This window comes from Moschus berezovskii, chromosome 6 (assembly GCF_049115385.1).
Source record: "Moschus berezovskii isolate FMDL1 chromosome 6, NW_MosBer_1.0, whole genome shotgun sequence".
Lineage (NCBI taxonomy): Eukaryota > Metazoa > Chordata > Mammalia > Artiodactyla > Moschidae > Moschus > Moschus berezovskii.
In genome coordinates, this window is record NC_142465.1 from 113,789,788 (window position 1) to 113,805,577 (window position 15,790).

The window sequence follows — 15,790 nt, forward strand, 5'->3', positions numbered from 1 at the left end:
AGTGGCTAAGACTCCATGTTCCCAAGGCAGGGGCCCAGGTTCCAACCTCTGGTCAGGGCACTAGATCCCACATGAAGCAACTATGAGTTTTCATGGCTCAACTAAAGATCCTGCATGCTGCAACTAAGACCCAGAACAGCCAAATAAATAAAGATTTTCAAAAACAGTACTAATGTCCACATCCCGGTTTTGATATTGGCCGACAGCAATTTTGAGATGTTAGCCTTGGTGGAGGAAGGGTACATGGGATTTTATGTACTATTTTTGCAACTTCCTATGAGCCTATAATTATTTCAAAATTTAAAAGGTTTTAAAAGATCCTTATCAAGTAGAGATGCACACTGAACTACTTCAGGATGAAAAAGAACATGGCAGCTGGGATTTTGCTCTTTGAGAAGGGGGAGGGAGACAGATGCCAACAAGACTGCCAGATGTCACTAACTGTTGCAGCTGAGTGACCGGCAGGTAGAAACATAGTCTCCTGGGTACTCTACTTCCCAGTGTTAGACACTTTTCATGATAAAGCTTTCGACCATAGAACAGGAGAATTTCCCACCAAATTTGTAATGAGATGGGCACTGACTCAGGAAAGCATCTCTATCAGAGATTTACTGCTTATCTTGTAGAAACACAATCAAAAAGATTTGTCAAACCTAATCACTGACCTCAACACATCTTTCTTTACACAAACAAACAAAAAGTTCTACTTGCCCATTTTTCCCTGTGACCATTGGCTGTCAGAGATATGCTTCCCAAGGATGTTTCAAAAACATCTTTTGGTGCTATTTTAGTGGCTAAGTCACGTCCGACTTTTGTGACCCCGTGGACTGTAGCTTGCCTGGCTCCTCTGTCCATGAGATTTCCCAGGCAAGAATACTGGAGTGAGTTGCCATTTCCTTCTCCTGGGGATCTTCTTGACCCAGGGATCAAACCCGCATCTCCTGCATTAGCAGGCGGGTTCTTTACCACTGAGTCACCAGGGAAGCCTAATAACATCTTTAAGTATGTTTAACATGTCCCTCACAGGAAAGGCTTGTTATCACATTCAATGAGAAAGGAACTGCTCTTTAAAAGAAACCTCAGTTAGGGCAGAGGTTTCCAGAAAAGTATATATAAAAACACTTCTCCTATTACAAGAGTATGTCACCCAAAACAATATGCTGAAACTTAAAAAAATGCTCATATCTGAGTTCCTCAAAGCCTACGTAACAGAATTTTCTAATCTGTTTAAAAATTTCCAAAGCATCTGAGTGGGTTTTGGACTCATGCGTTAAGAACTTTAAAATACCTTCCATTTAGTTTACAGGAACATCTGATTGGCCTCGGGGAGGATGGAAATGTACTAGCCAAATTCCAACAAATCCTCTGCATACGCGTGCATGGGATGGAAAAATGAGTAACCCGATTTAGCAAACAAGCCAGTGATGTGTTTCCTCTGTGCAGCTACGTGTCCCAGGCAGGGATCTGTTTCAGGGAGGGCAGCCATTAAAACGAAGTATTGAAACAAACTGCTCTCTCCCACAGCATCAGAGCAGTTTCTAAACATAAGTACAGGAAGCCAGAAGGTTTTTGAACTACTAACAATTTTTAATTTGTAAAAATCATTACATCTTTAACTTATCTTCTGATGTCCAGTTTTAGTGTAGGTTTTATGACACATGTATTGTAACAGTGTATCTTTACAGTTTTTGTGTAAACATTGGCTTCCCCAATGGCCCGGCAGTAAAGAATCCGCCTGCCAACACAGGAGATGCAGACCTGGGTTCAATCCCTGGGTTGGGAAGATCCCCTGCAAGAGGAAATGGCACTCAACTGAGTGACTAAGCTCACAATGTGTGTGTTAGTCGCTCGGTTGTGTCCGACTCTTTGCGATCCCATGGACTGTAGCCCGCCAGGCTCCTCTGTCCATGGAATTCTCCAGGCAAGAGTACTGCAGTGGGTTGCCATTTCCTTCTCCAGAGTTCGCAATGTAACAATAAGTATATAGTAACTACAACATTGTCCATATAATGGGGGCACATGCCCACAAAGTTCTTTTACTGATAGGGACGTGTGAGTAAAGAAAGTCTGGAGTGATGCTGTAAGCAGTGGGAAAAGGCAGTCACTGACACGGCTCCTGACTTTCTCTTCAGTCTCTCTGCTCTGTCTCCCCACCTCCCTCAGTCCCAGGCTGAACCAGAATGAAAGCACAGTCAAGGCCTGGCTCTGCCTCTCTCTTCCAGCAGCCCACCTACCAGCAAGGTGGCTCCAAACGTGGGCTTTATTCGCCTGCCCCTGCTGCATTTGGTCATAGGCTCTGAGTCAGGGAAGCCAAGCTGGAATCTCGGTGCCACCACCCAGCAGTGACGGGGCAGGTGACTGAATTGGTTTTCTGGGTGCACCATGCTGTATGTAAGCAGGACCCTTGGGCCAAAGGAGTTTACCAACTCAGAGTTGTTCAGATTTAAGGAAGGATTGTGGTGCTATATTGGTTGGATGGCATCACCGACCCAATGGACATGGGTTTGGGTGGACTCCGGGAGTTGGTGATGGACAGGGAGGCCTGGCGTGCTGCGGCTCGTGGGGTCGCAAAGAGTCGGACGTGACTGAACAACTGAACTGAACTGTGGCGCTGTATGGGCTTCCCTGGTGGCTCAGATAGTAAAGCGTCTGCCTGTAATGCAGGAGACCCAAGTTAGATCCCTGGGTTGGGAAGATCCCCTGGAGAAGGAAATGGCAACCCACTTCAGTACTCTTGCCTGGAAAATTCCATGGACAGAGGAGCCTGGTAGGCTACAGTCCATGGGGTCGCAAAGAGTCAGACTTCACTTTCTTCTTCTTTCTATGAGCTTCCTAGGTGGCACTAATGGTAAAGAACCCACATGCCAGTACAGGACAGAAGAGACTTTGGTTCAATCCTTGGGTTGGGAATATCATCTGAAGGAGAAAAGGGCAGTCCACTCCAGTATTCACCTGGATAATCCCATGGACAGAGGAGCCTGGTGGGCTACAGTCTGCCGCTAAGTCATTCCAGTTCAGTTGTGTCTGACCCTGTGCGTCCCTACAGACAGCAGCCCATTGGAGTGGGTTGCCATTTCCTTCTCGGATTCGTGAAAGTGAAAAGTGAAAGTGAAGTCACTCCAGTCGTGTCTGACTCTTCACGACCCCATGGAAGACTGGAGACGACTGGAGAGACTTTAGCACACATGCATGGTGCTTACATGGGGGTAAGCAACCCCTAGGGGGTCTGGGTGGCACCCCCAAATCAAACACATAGCATTTCCACAGAGAAAGGTGAGATATTTTTAAAGACCATAATTAGTCTCACATCAATTCAGGTCAGATTTTTGCCATAAAATTAGCTTGCTGCAGACTTAGGAAGAACCTTTGGGATTTCAAGCGTTCTGGATTCCAGAAAGGAGGAGAAGGGACACGGGCCAGGACCATCCTCCAAGGCTTCGGGAGGTGATGCTCCAGGAAGCAGGAATCAAGTGCAGTTCCTTTTTTCACTTATCTTCAAACATGCCCACATCCCTCCTCAGGATGTGAAATTCTCTGGGAACACATTAGGCTCTGATGGTGGGAGGCAGAGGTCCAGAGCCCTTGGCAGCCAGGCCCCAGCCTCCCTCCCTGAGTGCTGGCAACACAGGTTCAAACATCCCTATCTTGCCTGGCCCCTGTCCCAACGCACCCTCCTCTCAGCCCTGGTCCTTGTGGCAAGTGGCCACTTTCACTCACAAGCCATCCTCAGCATCACAGCCTCTGTAAGGGCCAGCCCACTCTCTCCCAGTTGTCTCCATGAGGTTTGTTCTGACAGTGTTCCCATCTCCCCACACCTGAGTCATCTATCTCGCGGCCTGGCATAGCACCAGATACACAGCAGGGACCTGGAAGAGAAGGATCAACCAGATGACTGATGAATGCCAGGCATTAAGCCACATAACGCAGGCCGCCGGCTTTCTGTCACTTGGTCCCTTCCTCAGCATTCAGAGTTCTGCTGAAGGACCTCGATGTTTGGCTGGAGGAAGGGATAGGCCAGGGCAAAGGATGGAGGCTGAGTCACGCTGTCTCACACACGTCTTCCAACGTGGAGAGGCCACGCCACTGAGGGCAAAGGGATTTGTCCCAAGTGCTCCATCAGAACTTAGTCCACCTGGTGAAAGCAACAGGAAGGGGAGAACCTGCCAAGATAGGGATGTTTGAACCAACTGGCACAAGACAGTAAAATGTTCTGGCTGTTTCCAGAAGAAGGAAGCTCCCAATCAAACGGGGCTCGAGGTCTCCTGGTGCAGGAACACTGATTGAGGAACCTCTTCAGGGTGGTTTATTCTTTCTTGTCTTTCCCCAGTCAGCCTGCAAGCTTGTAGAGGTCAGAGGTCATGTCTCATGTGCAGCTCTGATCCCTAGCACCTACCTCAGAGCCTGGTTGTTGAGTGGTCAGCACTCAACAGGCTTTTTGGGGAAAACCAAATGAATGTTCGGGCTCTGCATCTCCTTCCAACTCTTACATTCTATGACACCTCCCACCAGCCCTGTACCAACCCCCAGGAACACCACCTTCTCCTGTGCCACCTGCCCCCAGATCTTTACCACCACCCCCTGCCTTTGTAGCTGTCACCTTCTATGGACCATTACAGTTTGCAGGTGGCATGTCCTCCCTGGCCTTTCCCATTATGTACCACAGTTGGGATTAAATCTGGTCCCTTAACACCCTGTGAGCTGGGCTCCTTGAGGCCAAGGACTGAGTACCAGGATGAAACGTGCCTGCTGAATGACTGCTGTGGGGACACGGTGACAAGGACACGCAGCTGGGGTGCACCCAGAGCAGGACGTGTCAGGCAAGGGGCATCGCGTCCTGACTGACAGATGGCCTGTGGCACTCTGCAGTGGACAGAGCACTCCTGACAGCTGTGTGGAGTGGGTTTTAGTGGAGTCGCAGCATCCTGACAGGGTAACAGGGTCTTCTGGAAGGGCCTCGGGGAGCAGCAAGCCGCAAGATTGGACAGAGCTCACCTGGCAGGTGCAGAACGCCAGGCTTCAGGGGATGGGGGGAACAGGGTCGGGCAAACCCAGCACACAAGCAAGGAGCGCTGGTGTATGAGTGTCCTCCGCACCTCCTATCAGCCCCCTAAAGGGCACCTGAGGTCACAGGACCAGAGCACAGGGAGATATGGGGGTCTCAGGTAAACTTCAACCAGGCCCTGGCAAGGTTTGGTGAACCACGCCACAGCTTAGCAAACAACTCAGAGTGATGCAAATGCTCACAGCTGCTAATAGAGCCTCACCCCGTCCTTCTCTGGGAAAGACATCTTCTAGCTGACTCCCATTCTGAAGACACCCACCTTTTCCAGAAAAGCTACAGAGCTATGTATAGTCCCCAGACTCAGCCACCTGCTTTGGAACTTAGGTATTTCACCGTCTCACCCAGATTTTATTCTATCATTTCACTTCATGCTGGGGCGATACCTCGCCATTTTGTGTCCCCTACAGATATTCTGTGGAAGGCTGAATAATGGCCTCCCAAAGATATTCACCTGAACCTGTGAATATTTTACCTTAAATGGCCAAAGGAACCTTGCAGGTGTGATTAAGGCTCTTAAGATGAAGAGATTATCCCAGATTATCTGAGTCGGCCAGACAGAATCACAAGGGTCCTTACAAGAGGGGGAAAAAAAGGCTTTGAAGCTGGAGGAAGGGCCCTGAGCCAAAGAATGCAAGTGGCCTCTAGAAGCTGGAAAAGGCAAGGAAATAGATTCTCCCCCCTCAAGCCTTCAGAAGGAATGGGGCCCTGCCAACGCCTTGACTTCAGCACCATGAAATACATTTTAGACTTCTGACTGCAAAACCAGAAGATAATAAACTCATCTTTTAAGTCACTAAGTTGCTGGCAGTTTGTGACAGCCACAGTAGAAACATAATACACCTAGTTTACAGATGAGGAAAACAGAGGTCTGGAGGGCTAAGGTCATCTGCCCAAAGAATCCTGGTAAAAGGCTCCTCACGCTGCCCGTGCCGTCCTGTCAGGCCCCCGGATTTCCAAGGGCTGTTAAAGAGCCCTGGGCTCTGGAGTCAGTCAGCAGAACTGGACTTCCAGCCCCATTACTCACTCGCTCTGTGGGCAAGTTACACAACCTCTCCTTGTTGCAGCTTCGTCAGTGGTAAGATGGGGCTGCAGCCACACTTAGGTTCGAGAGAACTGTAGGGAGTAAACAAGTTACTACACAGACAACACTGAGGACGGGGTCAGGAGGGCATGGCGTTATCTGTGACAATTCGCTCCCGTTTCACAGGCATTCCCTCCTTTGGCCAGGGTGGAAGGGCACCCACCCAGCAGTCTCTGAGACCCGGGCCAGTCCTGCCTCCAGTGGTCAGTTCTTTTTTTAAACCTTCCAAGGTCATATTTTCATTCATTAGGTTCCGATCCAAACCCTTCTGAGCTGCAACCATGAAGTGCTTGCTTGGACGGTTGCTACACACCCAGGAGCCAAGCTGGGCTGGCAACAGGCTCACCCGCACATCTCTCGAATATTAACACAGCCCGGGAGGGATTTCAGTTCTTTTATTTAAGGTCTGTGGAGAAACTTTCACCTTCGCAGAGCTCACTAGGCAGCACTTGATTTGAGCACGGTTAATCTGAACTGGCCACTGCTCCCACTTCAGCCACCGGGGGGATGACAGGCCCTCCAGTCTCCGGGGACTGTCTGCTCTGTGAACTTCTGGGTGGCTGCCTTTTGGGGGAGGCTGACCCACATCAGAGCAGGTCAGCAGCCCTCAGCCTGGCCTTTCTCCAGAGGGGATTAAAGGGAAAGAACAGCCAGGGGCTGGGCGGTTCTGCCTGGTTAGCCTCTGGAAAGAGTATCACATGCCCCCCAAGGGGGCAGGGTCCTGTCTCTCAGTCCCACTCCCCTGGGATCAACACAGACAAGCCAAGGCCACTCTAGTGGCTCAGCATCTGTTCCTCTTCTCCTGGGGCCAAGTTCCCATGAATCTCTCAACAGGAAAGAAAAACCATCCAATCGTGTATCTATCCTTCACTTGGTGGTAGGGATGGGGGGCGGGGCAGGGGTTAGGTGCAGAAATGAAAGAGAACAAAGTAATCCAAAATCCTTCAGTAAGAGCTTACTTAATTCAGCCCTTGTAATTAAATTTTGTTTTGTTTTTTCTAATACATACCAGGCCAAATTTTGACCCTTACAGTTTTCTCCCAGACTGAGAACACAAGGGCCAGTGCTCAGCCTTTCTAACTAGACTCTGTGTCCCTCTAATGAAACCACATTTTCAGCCAGCTAAACCCAATCCAGCCCTAAGCAAATGGGTCCCCTTTGGATGAGAAACCCTGAACCTCAATAGTCCTACTGGCCCGGAAGAACAGACTATGGAAGCTGAGACCCCTGAACCTGCCCCGACCCCTGGGACTCCTCTGGCAAGAAGTCCAGCTCCAGCCCTAGGTACCCAGTGAGAAATCCCAGCCTGCACGTCATTCATGAAAACATGTATGTACTGAGCAGGTTGGGCCAGCATTCCACCCTGGGTGCACACCCCACAGGAATCCGCGTGTGTCCCACAGGTAAGAACAAGACATTTCATAGCAGCCCTGTTTAAAACACAGGACTGGACACAAACCAAATGCCCAACCTCAGAGTGAATAAACAGGGATGGTGGATCCAGGAACCGTCAGTGAGTGAGGGGCTCCAGCCCTCGGGGGTGGAAAATCCATGCATAACTTACAGTCAGCCCTCTGCATCCACATCTGTAGATTCAACCAGCCATGGATCAGGCAGCACTGTGAGCACATTTATTGAAAAAAAATCCACGGACAAGTGGACCCACATAGTTCAAAGCCATGTTCAAGGACCAACTGTCTAATGAAACAGCGTGGACTTCCACGCCAGGGCGAGCAAGGACTGCTCTACACAAGCTGGTGATTGTTCTAAGGACACGATTCCATTTTCAAGTAGGCCAGATCCAGTCAACAGTGGTGAGGTATGAGTAGTGGTTCCCTCAGAGGTTTTGCCCTGGAGGAGGCCCCAGGGAGCCCCAGGGAGAGGTTGGGAATGTTCTGCAGCTTAAGCTGGACAGTGGTTTACACAGGAATTTACAGATGTAAAAATTATCGCACTGTACACCTACCTGTGTACTTTACTGTAGCAGGTTAATGAACATACACCTTCAAGCACCTTCTATGTGCTAAGTCCAAAGGTTATCTCAAGCAAGGCTCTAGCCCTTAAGAGCTCACAGTCCAGTAGGGGAGAAAATATTAATACACTCAAATAACAATGCAAGGTTGCCTGTGACCAGTGGGGCAGGTGATGAGAATTGGCCAAGGGGTTGCTGGCATCACTGCTGAGTCAGGGAAAGGAGTAGAATAACCTGATCCAATGAAGGAGTTTTGGAGGCAGCCAGACCTGTGTTCGATACTACTTCTCACCGTGTGACCTGGACCCAATGTTTGCTCTGCTTCTTCAGCCTATGGGGGACCCACAGTGGAAAGTACAGCATTTCCAGGGTCCTCGCGAGGCTCAGGGAAAGAATGTACACAGAGCACTGGGCCGTGAGATTTGTCATTCCTGCCACAAGGCTGGGCCCGCCCTGTGCCAGGCACCACGGTTCACAGATGTGAAACGGGCCCTGCGCCGCCTCGGCTCCTGATCCCACCACGAAGAGGGCAGCCACCACTCACCCACTCCAACAAAAATGCAAACACCTAACAAAACAGGGGCTGTGATGTGGACTTGGCCCTAAAGGAACCTGCAGCCCAGTGGGGAATCAGACACCTAGGACACAACGTAAAAGGCTTAAGTGCCAGTGGAGAGGAAGAGATAAAGAAACGAGGGAGGGCAGAGGGCAGAGGGAGGTGGAAACGGAGCTGGGCCTTCAGAGGTAGATAGGATTGGGGCACGTGGAGACCGCCTGGGAGGGAGAGGCAGGCAGGCAGAGGGAACAGCGTGAGCAACAGCACGGAGGTGGGGAGGCGAGGAGGCACACGGAGGAAAGGGCGCCCAATCAAGTGTGGCTCAACCAGGGGCCCAGTAAGCAGGGCCTGGGGCAGGGACTTCATTCATGTGTCAGAGGGGGAGCCCCTGAAGGTTTCAGGGGCCAGAAAATAAACATATCAGAGCAGGGATTTAAATACCAAGCTAGACAACAGCGGTGCTTCAGAGGAACCAGAGGGAGGGGGCTCCATTTCTCCAGGGCTGGGGCTAGGGGCCAGACTTCCCAAGAAACACCCAAACTTCCATGTCTGGTCCCCTTCGTGAGACCCAAGCTTGCATTCTAGAATAACTGATGGTCAGGGGGTCCCTTGGACAGCAAGAACAAACCAGTCAATCCTAAAGGAAATCAACCCTGAATATTCACTGGGAAGGCGATACTGAAGCTGAAGTTCCAATACTTTAGCCACCTGTTGCGAAGAGCCGACTCACTGGAAAAGACCCTGATGCTGGGAAAAATTGAGGGCAGGAGGAAAAGGAGGGGACAGAGGATGAGATGGTTGGATGGCATCACTGACTCAACGGACATGAGTCTGAACAAATTCCAGGAGACAGTGAAGGACAAGGAAGCCTGGTGTGCTGCAGTCTGTGGGGCCGCAAAGAGCTGGACATGACCATAACTACAACAGGGGCCTGAGTGAGGGCGGCTGCTCCTCGACAGGGGAGCCTTGGCCTTCCTGCATAGGCAAGAGGTGAGGACACATTTCCTGTGCTTCTTGTTTATTTAATTGTATTCATTTTAAGTTTTTGAAAAAGTCACATAGTCACGTGAATCGGCACTCAAAAGGTATGGGGGGTCTCCAGTGAACAGCTCCCGGGCACCACCCCAACCCCAGAGGCACCCCAGGCACGAACTTCGTGTGAATTCCAAGAGACCCTGAGCACACACAGAAGCAAATGAACTTTCCACGTCCCTTCACTTTCACACAGACGGAGGCACAGCAGACACACATGGCCTGCACCTGCCTCGTTCACAGAAATCTATTCGGTGACTGCTCTGTATCTGTGGATGGCAAGCAGGCTCCATCTTACTTTTCACGGCTGCACGGTGGTCCGTGGTGTGGATGGATCATAATTTGTCCCTGGCCCTCTGTGGATGGACTTTAAGGTTGCTTCCGCCCTTGTGCTATTAAAAAAGAGGCAGCCATGACTAACTGCACAGTCACTTTGTATGTGTGGCATTTCATCTGTAGGGTAAATTCCTAGAAGTGCAACTGCCGGGTGAGAGCCTTCAAGCATCTGTAATTTTAAAAACATTGCTGGAGACGCAGGATACATTTTAATCGTTCATCCAAGAAAGAATCCAAATTATTGAGGAAAATACTGAAAACACGTAGTCCCACGGACATCCAGATGAAGAGAGAGCAGAGAAAAGCCCCATTTTCAGCAGATAGAGAGCACTGGGTCAGGAGATGGCTCTAGACCCGGAGCAGCCCTGGTTCGCCAGTGCCCTGGTCCGTGAACTCGCATTTCCTTACCTGTGAGTGAAGGGTCAGACCTGCTCAACCCCTCAGCCCTTCCCGGCACAGACAGGCTCTGGTTCCAGGGCCAGTGGGAATGTGGACGAACACTGAAGTCACCACAACACCAGGCTTTAATTGGTCTCTTTGGGCAAAGGTGACAGGGGAGGGGCGGGTAAGACCATGAAGAAGGCCTGGTGGGGAGGGGTGGGAGTGCAGAGCCCGGGAAGATGGGGTGCTTTCAGTCTGGCCATCCTGATCCAGTGACACACACCTGCATGAGTTGGAGGGACACTGCAGCCCTGCATGACACGTTCAGGCTCCATTCCATTCACTGCTGTGTCCATCAGATCTGTTACGTAACAGACACGGCCACACAACCCTCGCTCATCAAGTGGCGGTTGGCAGAGGACGGAGGCCTCGCCTCCTCCCTGTGAGATATGAGAGCTGGGTAAACGCAGCGGGCAGGGTGGGGCTTCCTCCTACCCCCCAAAATCCGGCTCAACAACCCAGAACTGCAAATGGAAGAAGTGGTCTTCTGCCCCAGTTAAATGGGAGATACCTCTTGGCAAACCAAAGGCAGCATTCGAGGGGCAGAAGGCTCGCCAGCCTTCCCCATTCCCAGCCTGTGCTCTGCTCTAGCAGACCGGACGGCCAGGGCCTCCTGTAAATCAAATCATACTCAGATGCGCTGAGGTTATGGCTGTTAACATTTTTCTAACCATTGCCCCATTCATCAACCTTTCTTTGTAAAGCAAATATGTACTGCCTTGTCAAGTCCAGACTTTCACACATACTATTTGTTTAAAACCCACCGACGAACTCATGGGGAGACACACTTCTCTTCCTGGAAGCGAGGCCTTGACACCTACTGTTCGAGACGAGCTCACTCCCTCCACTCCTCCACTCACTGGCCTGGGCCTGAGCTCTGGGTGGCCTCCCTTACCTGCAAAGCCTTCTTCGGCTCCCCGACCTGCCCACTGCCACTGTCCATCAGAGCCCCAGCTCAGCTGCCCTTCTCCTGGGGAGTCTCAGCTCCTCAGCCCACAGGCAGGCAGAGCAGAGGGCTGCCTCCTGGGGTCCCCACAGCTTCAACCAGATTCTCTATTAACATGCTTTCCAAGTCTGAGAAGCAATTCCACCTGCCAGGCTTTCCAGTGGGACGGCAGGCTCTCTGGGGGCCGTGGCTGTGCTGGAGGGGCCACTCAGAGCAGCGAGGGCACAGGATTTGAAATTGAAAACCTGGGTGCTTCCTTCCACAGTTCACCCTTCCTTCCTCCCACAGTTTCAAGCAAATTCACCCTTCTGAGCCTCAGTCTATCCGTCTACAAAATGGGCGCAAAATTTCCAAGAGGCCAGGGCCTTTGGGAGGATTAAATGAAATGTTATTTGTGAAAAGTCATTCACAAACTGCAAAGTCTTACACCAATCCCAGTGAAGATTAGGAATATTAGTACTAATTAACATAAGAACATTGATTAATATTCATTTCTTCACACACATTCCTTTACCAACACCTATCATTGTGCCTGCAGGCACCTGAAATGACTGCTTGTGGAATCTCAGGTTTTCTGTTCATTCTAGATGGAAATAAAATACACAACTGCTGGAGACATAGAGACCAACAGCCTCTGCCAGCAGCTGCAGCAGCCGCCGCCGTGGGGTTAGTTCTTTTCGCCTGGAGCTTTCCTGTAAGTGAAGACCCAGAGGGCTTTGGTGAACAGCCCTGCCCAGCAGGATGGAGGTACCCAGCCACCTGCCAGAAGGACAGGGCCTCCCTGGGTGCAGGCTGCCCACAGGGGCTGCAGCAGGAGCAAAATAAAGGCACCAAACCCCACACACATTTCACTCAGGATGCGGAGGCTGTCAGATCTGAAAATCCCTTTCAGGGTGACAGACGTGGTAACTTCCAGAGGTCTCAAGCCACCCCCTGCCTTGAGGTGAGGGTGGGGGACAGCGATCCTGGGACCATCCTTGGCCAGAAGTTACAGGGCCCACAGATCATGGCGCCCCAACCAGGAGACTGAAGTCTTCCGGAAGATCGCCAGACAGACTTCAGGTTGGAAAAGAAAACACGCACACACCCCTTCTCCATCCATCTTCACGTGATGATGAAGACGGGGTCTCCCTCCAAAACAGAAACCAGGCCCCTCCTCTGGGGGGTGGGAGGAAGTTCAAGGTTTTCCAGCCGAGGACCTCTTGTGGGCCCTGTGGCAGCCAGCAGGTGACAAGCAGCCCCACTGGAGGGCAAGTGGCTGAGCCAAGGCCACCACCAGGTTCTCTGACTCTGGGCAGGGCTCCGCCTGCTCCTCACACCTAAGGCCATCCAGCAAACAGGATGGCCTCGTCTTTCCCACAGAAACCTTGGAACAAAGCACTAGGAGGCACTGTTTTAGCCCCTCTCCAATTCTTTCACATCGATGGCTAACTTTCTCATGGCATGGGGAAAGGCCTGTGACCCGCTGTGATATGAACAATGAGATAACGCAGGATTTTGCCTAGGAGGATTATGCCACTTTTCAACAGTGACTATTTCTTGGTTATTGGAAATCCGGGGTGATTTTTATTCTTACCCTCCACTCTCTTCTGTGCTCCAAATTTACTATAACCAACAAGTACTATTTTCAAAAGCAGAGATGCCTATTGTTTTCCATAGAATGAAACATCGCAAGCTTTCCGTGAAATGCTCATTTCGTCGTGTGTGACTTTTTAAAAACACAGTAAAGCTGGAAGTGACACAGGTTAGGCACAAAGGCTTTCTGGGTGGGATCTTCCCTCTCTTGTTTCCGACCCAGAAGAGAAGGAAAAGGAGGTGACTGTGGGGCTTCCTGCCTCCCAGCCCAGGCCCGAGACCTCCAAGCCATCAGACAGAGCCTGCCTTTGGGCAGACCCAAGGCTGTTTAATGTACCTGTCGGCTCCTGATACAAGCTCAGTCCTAATCAACAATGTTGTTCTGACCTGTCACTTCTCAAGGATAATTCTAGCTTTATCCTGAGTGGTAATGATATTAAGCCATCCAAGTGTTGGCTTGTTTGGTCAAAAACTATTTCAGCACCTACTCTGTGCAAGGCATCATGGCGGACACTGAGCCACCATTAACCCCTGACTGGAAAAACGACCACCGAGATAGAGGTAGGCCCGCGTCACCCTTCTAAGTTCTCCCCAAGCACAGGGCTTCAGATGCACGAAAACAGCAGCAAAGAGGAGTGTGAACCAGCGCTGCCTAATTCCAGCGCCGCCCCTCCCAGAACGTGGGCAAAGTGGGGGCCAAGCCCGAGTCCCTGATGACAGCCCAGCAGCTTAACTGCACTGAATTAGGTACCTGAACTGCAGGCCACTTGGCAAAGGGAGACAAGACAGGGAGGGAACATGAGATAACCCGAAACCTGGGGACCATCCAAATCTTCTCTCCTGGGCCCTTCACACTGTACTTCTTCCCCTTCCTGTCCTCTTTGAGCCAAGAAGATCACATTCAATTAACATTAACTGAGGGCCTACTATGTGCTGAGCCCTGATGCCAAATAGTTTTGCAGACAAAGAACTCAGACCTTTGCTCTGCATATGCTGTTCCCTCTGCCTGGAACCTGCTTCCATATACACCAGGTGACAGTTTACACGTTACCTGGTCAGAGAAGTGCCTGCCCAGGCAGGAATGCCCCAGCGTTCCCTCAGAGTACCCATGACACCTGGAGCGGGTCTCTCCCCAGATGGATACTCGGCTCCCCGCACTGACACACAGGTGTGCAACACCTCTTTTCTGAATAAACTAAACAGCTTGGAAGGTAATAACAAAAGCCACTGTTTACTGAGCATGCACTACAGGCTGAGCACTGTGGGAACTCCATGCAGACAGCAGAACATCATCAGCGTGTGATGGCTGCGCTGTTACTACTGCCCTTTCACAGATGAAGGAGACTGCATCATTTCCCCCTATTTTTAAAGAATGGGAATTAGAACCCGGTCACCAACTTGTCCAAGGCCACGCAGCTAATGAGAGTGAAGACTGAACCTCAGCTCAATTCGCTCTCCAGAAGGCTCAGCTGACCTCCCTCTCTCCCCGGGACCCCAAGGGGCGCTTCTTGGCCCTGTGCTCCTGGTGACCATTTCTGTCCCCTTTCTGAATCCTCAGCCTCCTCTCCCAAGGCACTCCATTCAAAAGTCATCCCTGACTCCTCCCCCGATGACCTACACCCATGGGTTCCCATAGCTGACGTGGACCCCCTCTGCTGTGCAGACGTCCTGTGCAAAGACCCTTAGTCTTTCAGCCCTGCAGGGCGGGACAGTCTGGGGCACTCAGCTGGCTACTCAACATCCAGCAAAGCAGGCGGCTAGGGTGGGCATGCCCCCCGTGAACCCACAAGTGGAATCGGGCGGTTAAGCCCAGCTCTCTGTGCCCACTTCCCCCATGTCCCCAGCCCCGCCCCTGCCTGTATTTATAGCACTCAGGAGCATGGGGGCCTGGAGGATGCAAGATGGGGAAAGGGTCTGCCCACTTAGTCCAGATCCACAGGGTGAGAAGTCAGGGAGGGCCTGCCAGGCCCAGAACAGCCAGGAAGAACCCAAGTTCCAGCTCAGAGAGCCACCCCACCACCAGTCACAGCGGCCAGGCCAGAACCACCATGACAGCAGTGGGCTCCAGAGGCCCGTACTGCGTCACACAGGGCTGTCAAGACCAGAAGCTGCTGGAAGAACAGAAGGGAAAGGCTACAGGGACCAAAAGGATGCCACTGACCTGAGGGAAAGCAAAAGGAAGAAAAGCCCAGTGTCCTTGGAGTTACCTGCAGGAAGGAAGGAAGTGGGAGATGCGCCAACATACTGCCCTGGAATACACAGTTGAGGCTATCGCTGCCTTTTTGAAACCTTCAGGACTCCCTGCTGGCCACTCTGGCGTCAAGTCTGAACTCCTTAACAGGGCCTTCAAAGGTTTTCAGGCCCCGGGCCCTTGCAGCCATGTCTAGGAGGCGAGGTATTTCAGGCCTTTGCACCTCTGCCCAGGGGCTCCCTCTGCCTGCAAGGCCCTCTCCCTCTCCTTGGGCTGAGCATCCCTGTCCTTCCAGGCCTTGCATACCCCAGGGTTAGTAGGGAAGAGCATGGGCTCCAGGGTCAGCTCCCCGACCAGTGCAGCTTTACCCTCCTAGGCTGCCTCTGAAAAACATGGAGAAAACTGTCCCCACCTAACTGGGTGGTGGGGGATGAAACGCAGTAATTCACGAAAGCGCTTTGAACTGTGCCTGGCACACAGTAAGTGCTTAATAAACGAGCTGTTGTTCCTATTGTCCTCTGGCTCCGCTAGGGCCCTCTGTTTTCACCACAAGCAGAGCACTGTCTGTCATGTATCTGTTACCCGGTGGACAGCCTCA

The 15,790-nt window shown here is 51.4% G+C and overlaps 1 protein-coding gene across 5 annotated transcripts in view; it reads right to left on the reverse strand.

Annotated features, from left to right (window-relative positions):
- The window catches only part of TMEM184B (transmembrane protein 184B), a 50,727-nt gene that overhangs the window by 32,145 nt on the left and 2,792 nt on the right, over positions 1 to 15,790 (reverse strand). For 2 of the 5 annotated variants that reach the window (XM_055394062.2, XM_088837490.1), the window contains exon 2: positions 10,704 to 10,860. The exons of the other annotated variants lie outside the window; for them this stretch is intronic. The gene's annotated coding sequence lies outside the window, so the exon portion shown is untranslated. The remainder of the gene's footprint in view (positions 1 to 10,703; positions 10,861 to 15,790) is intronic. 5 annotated transcript variants of the gene reach the window in all.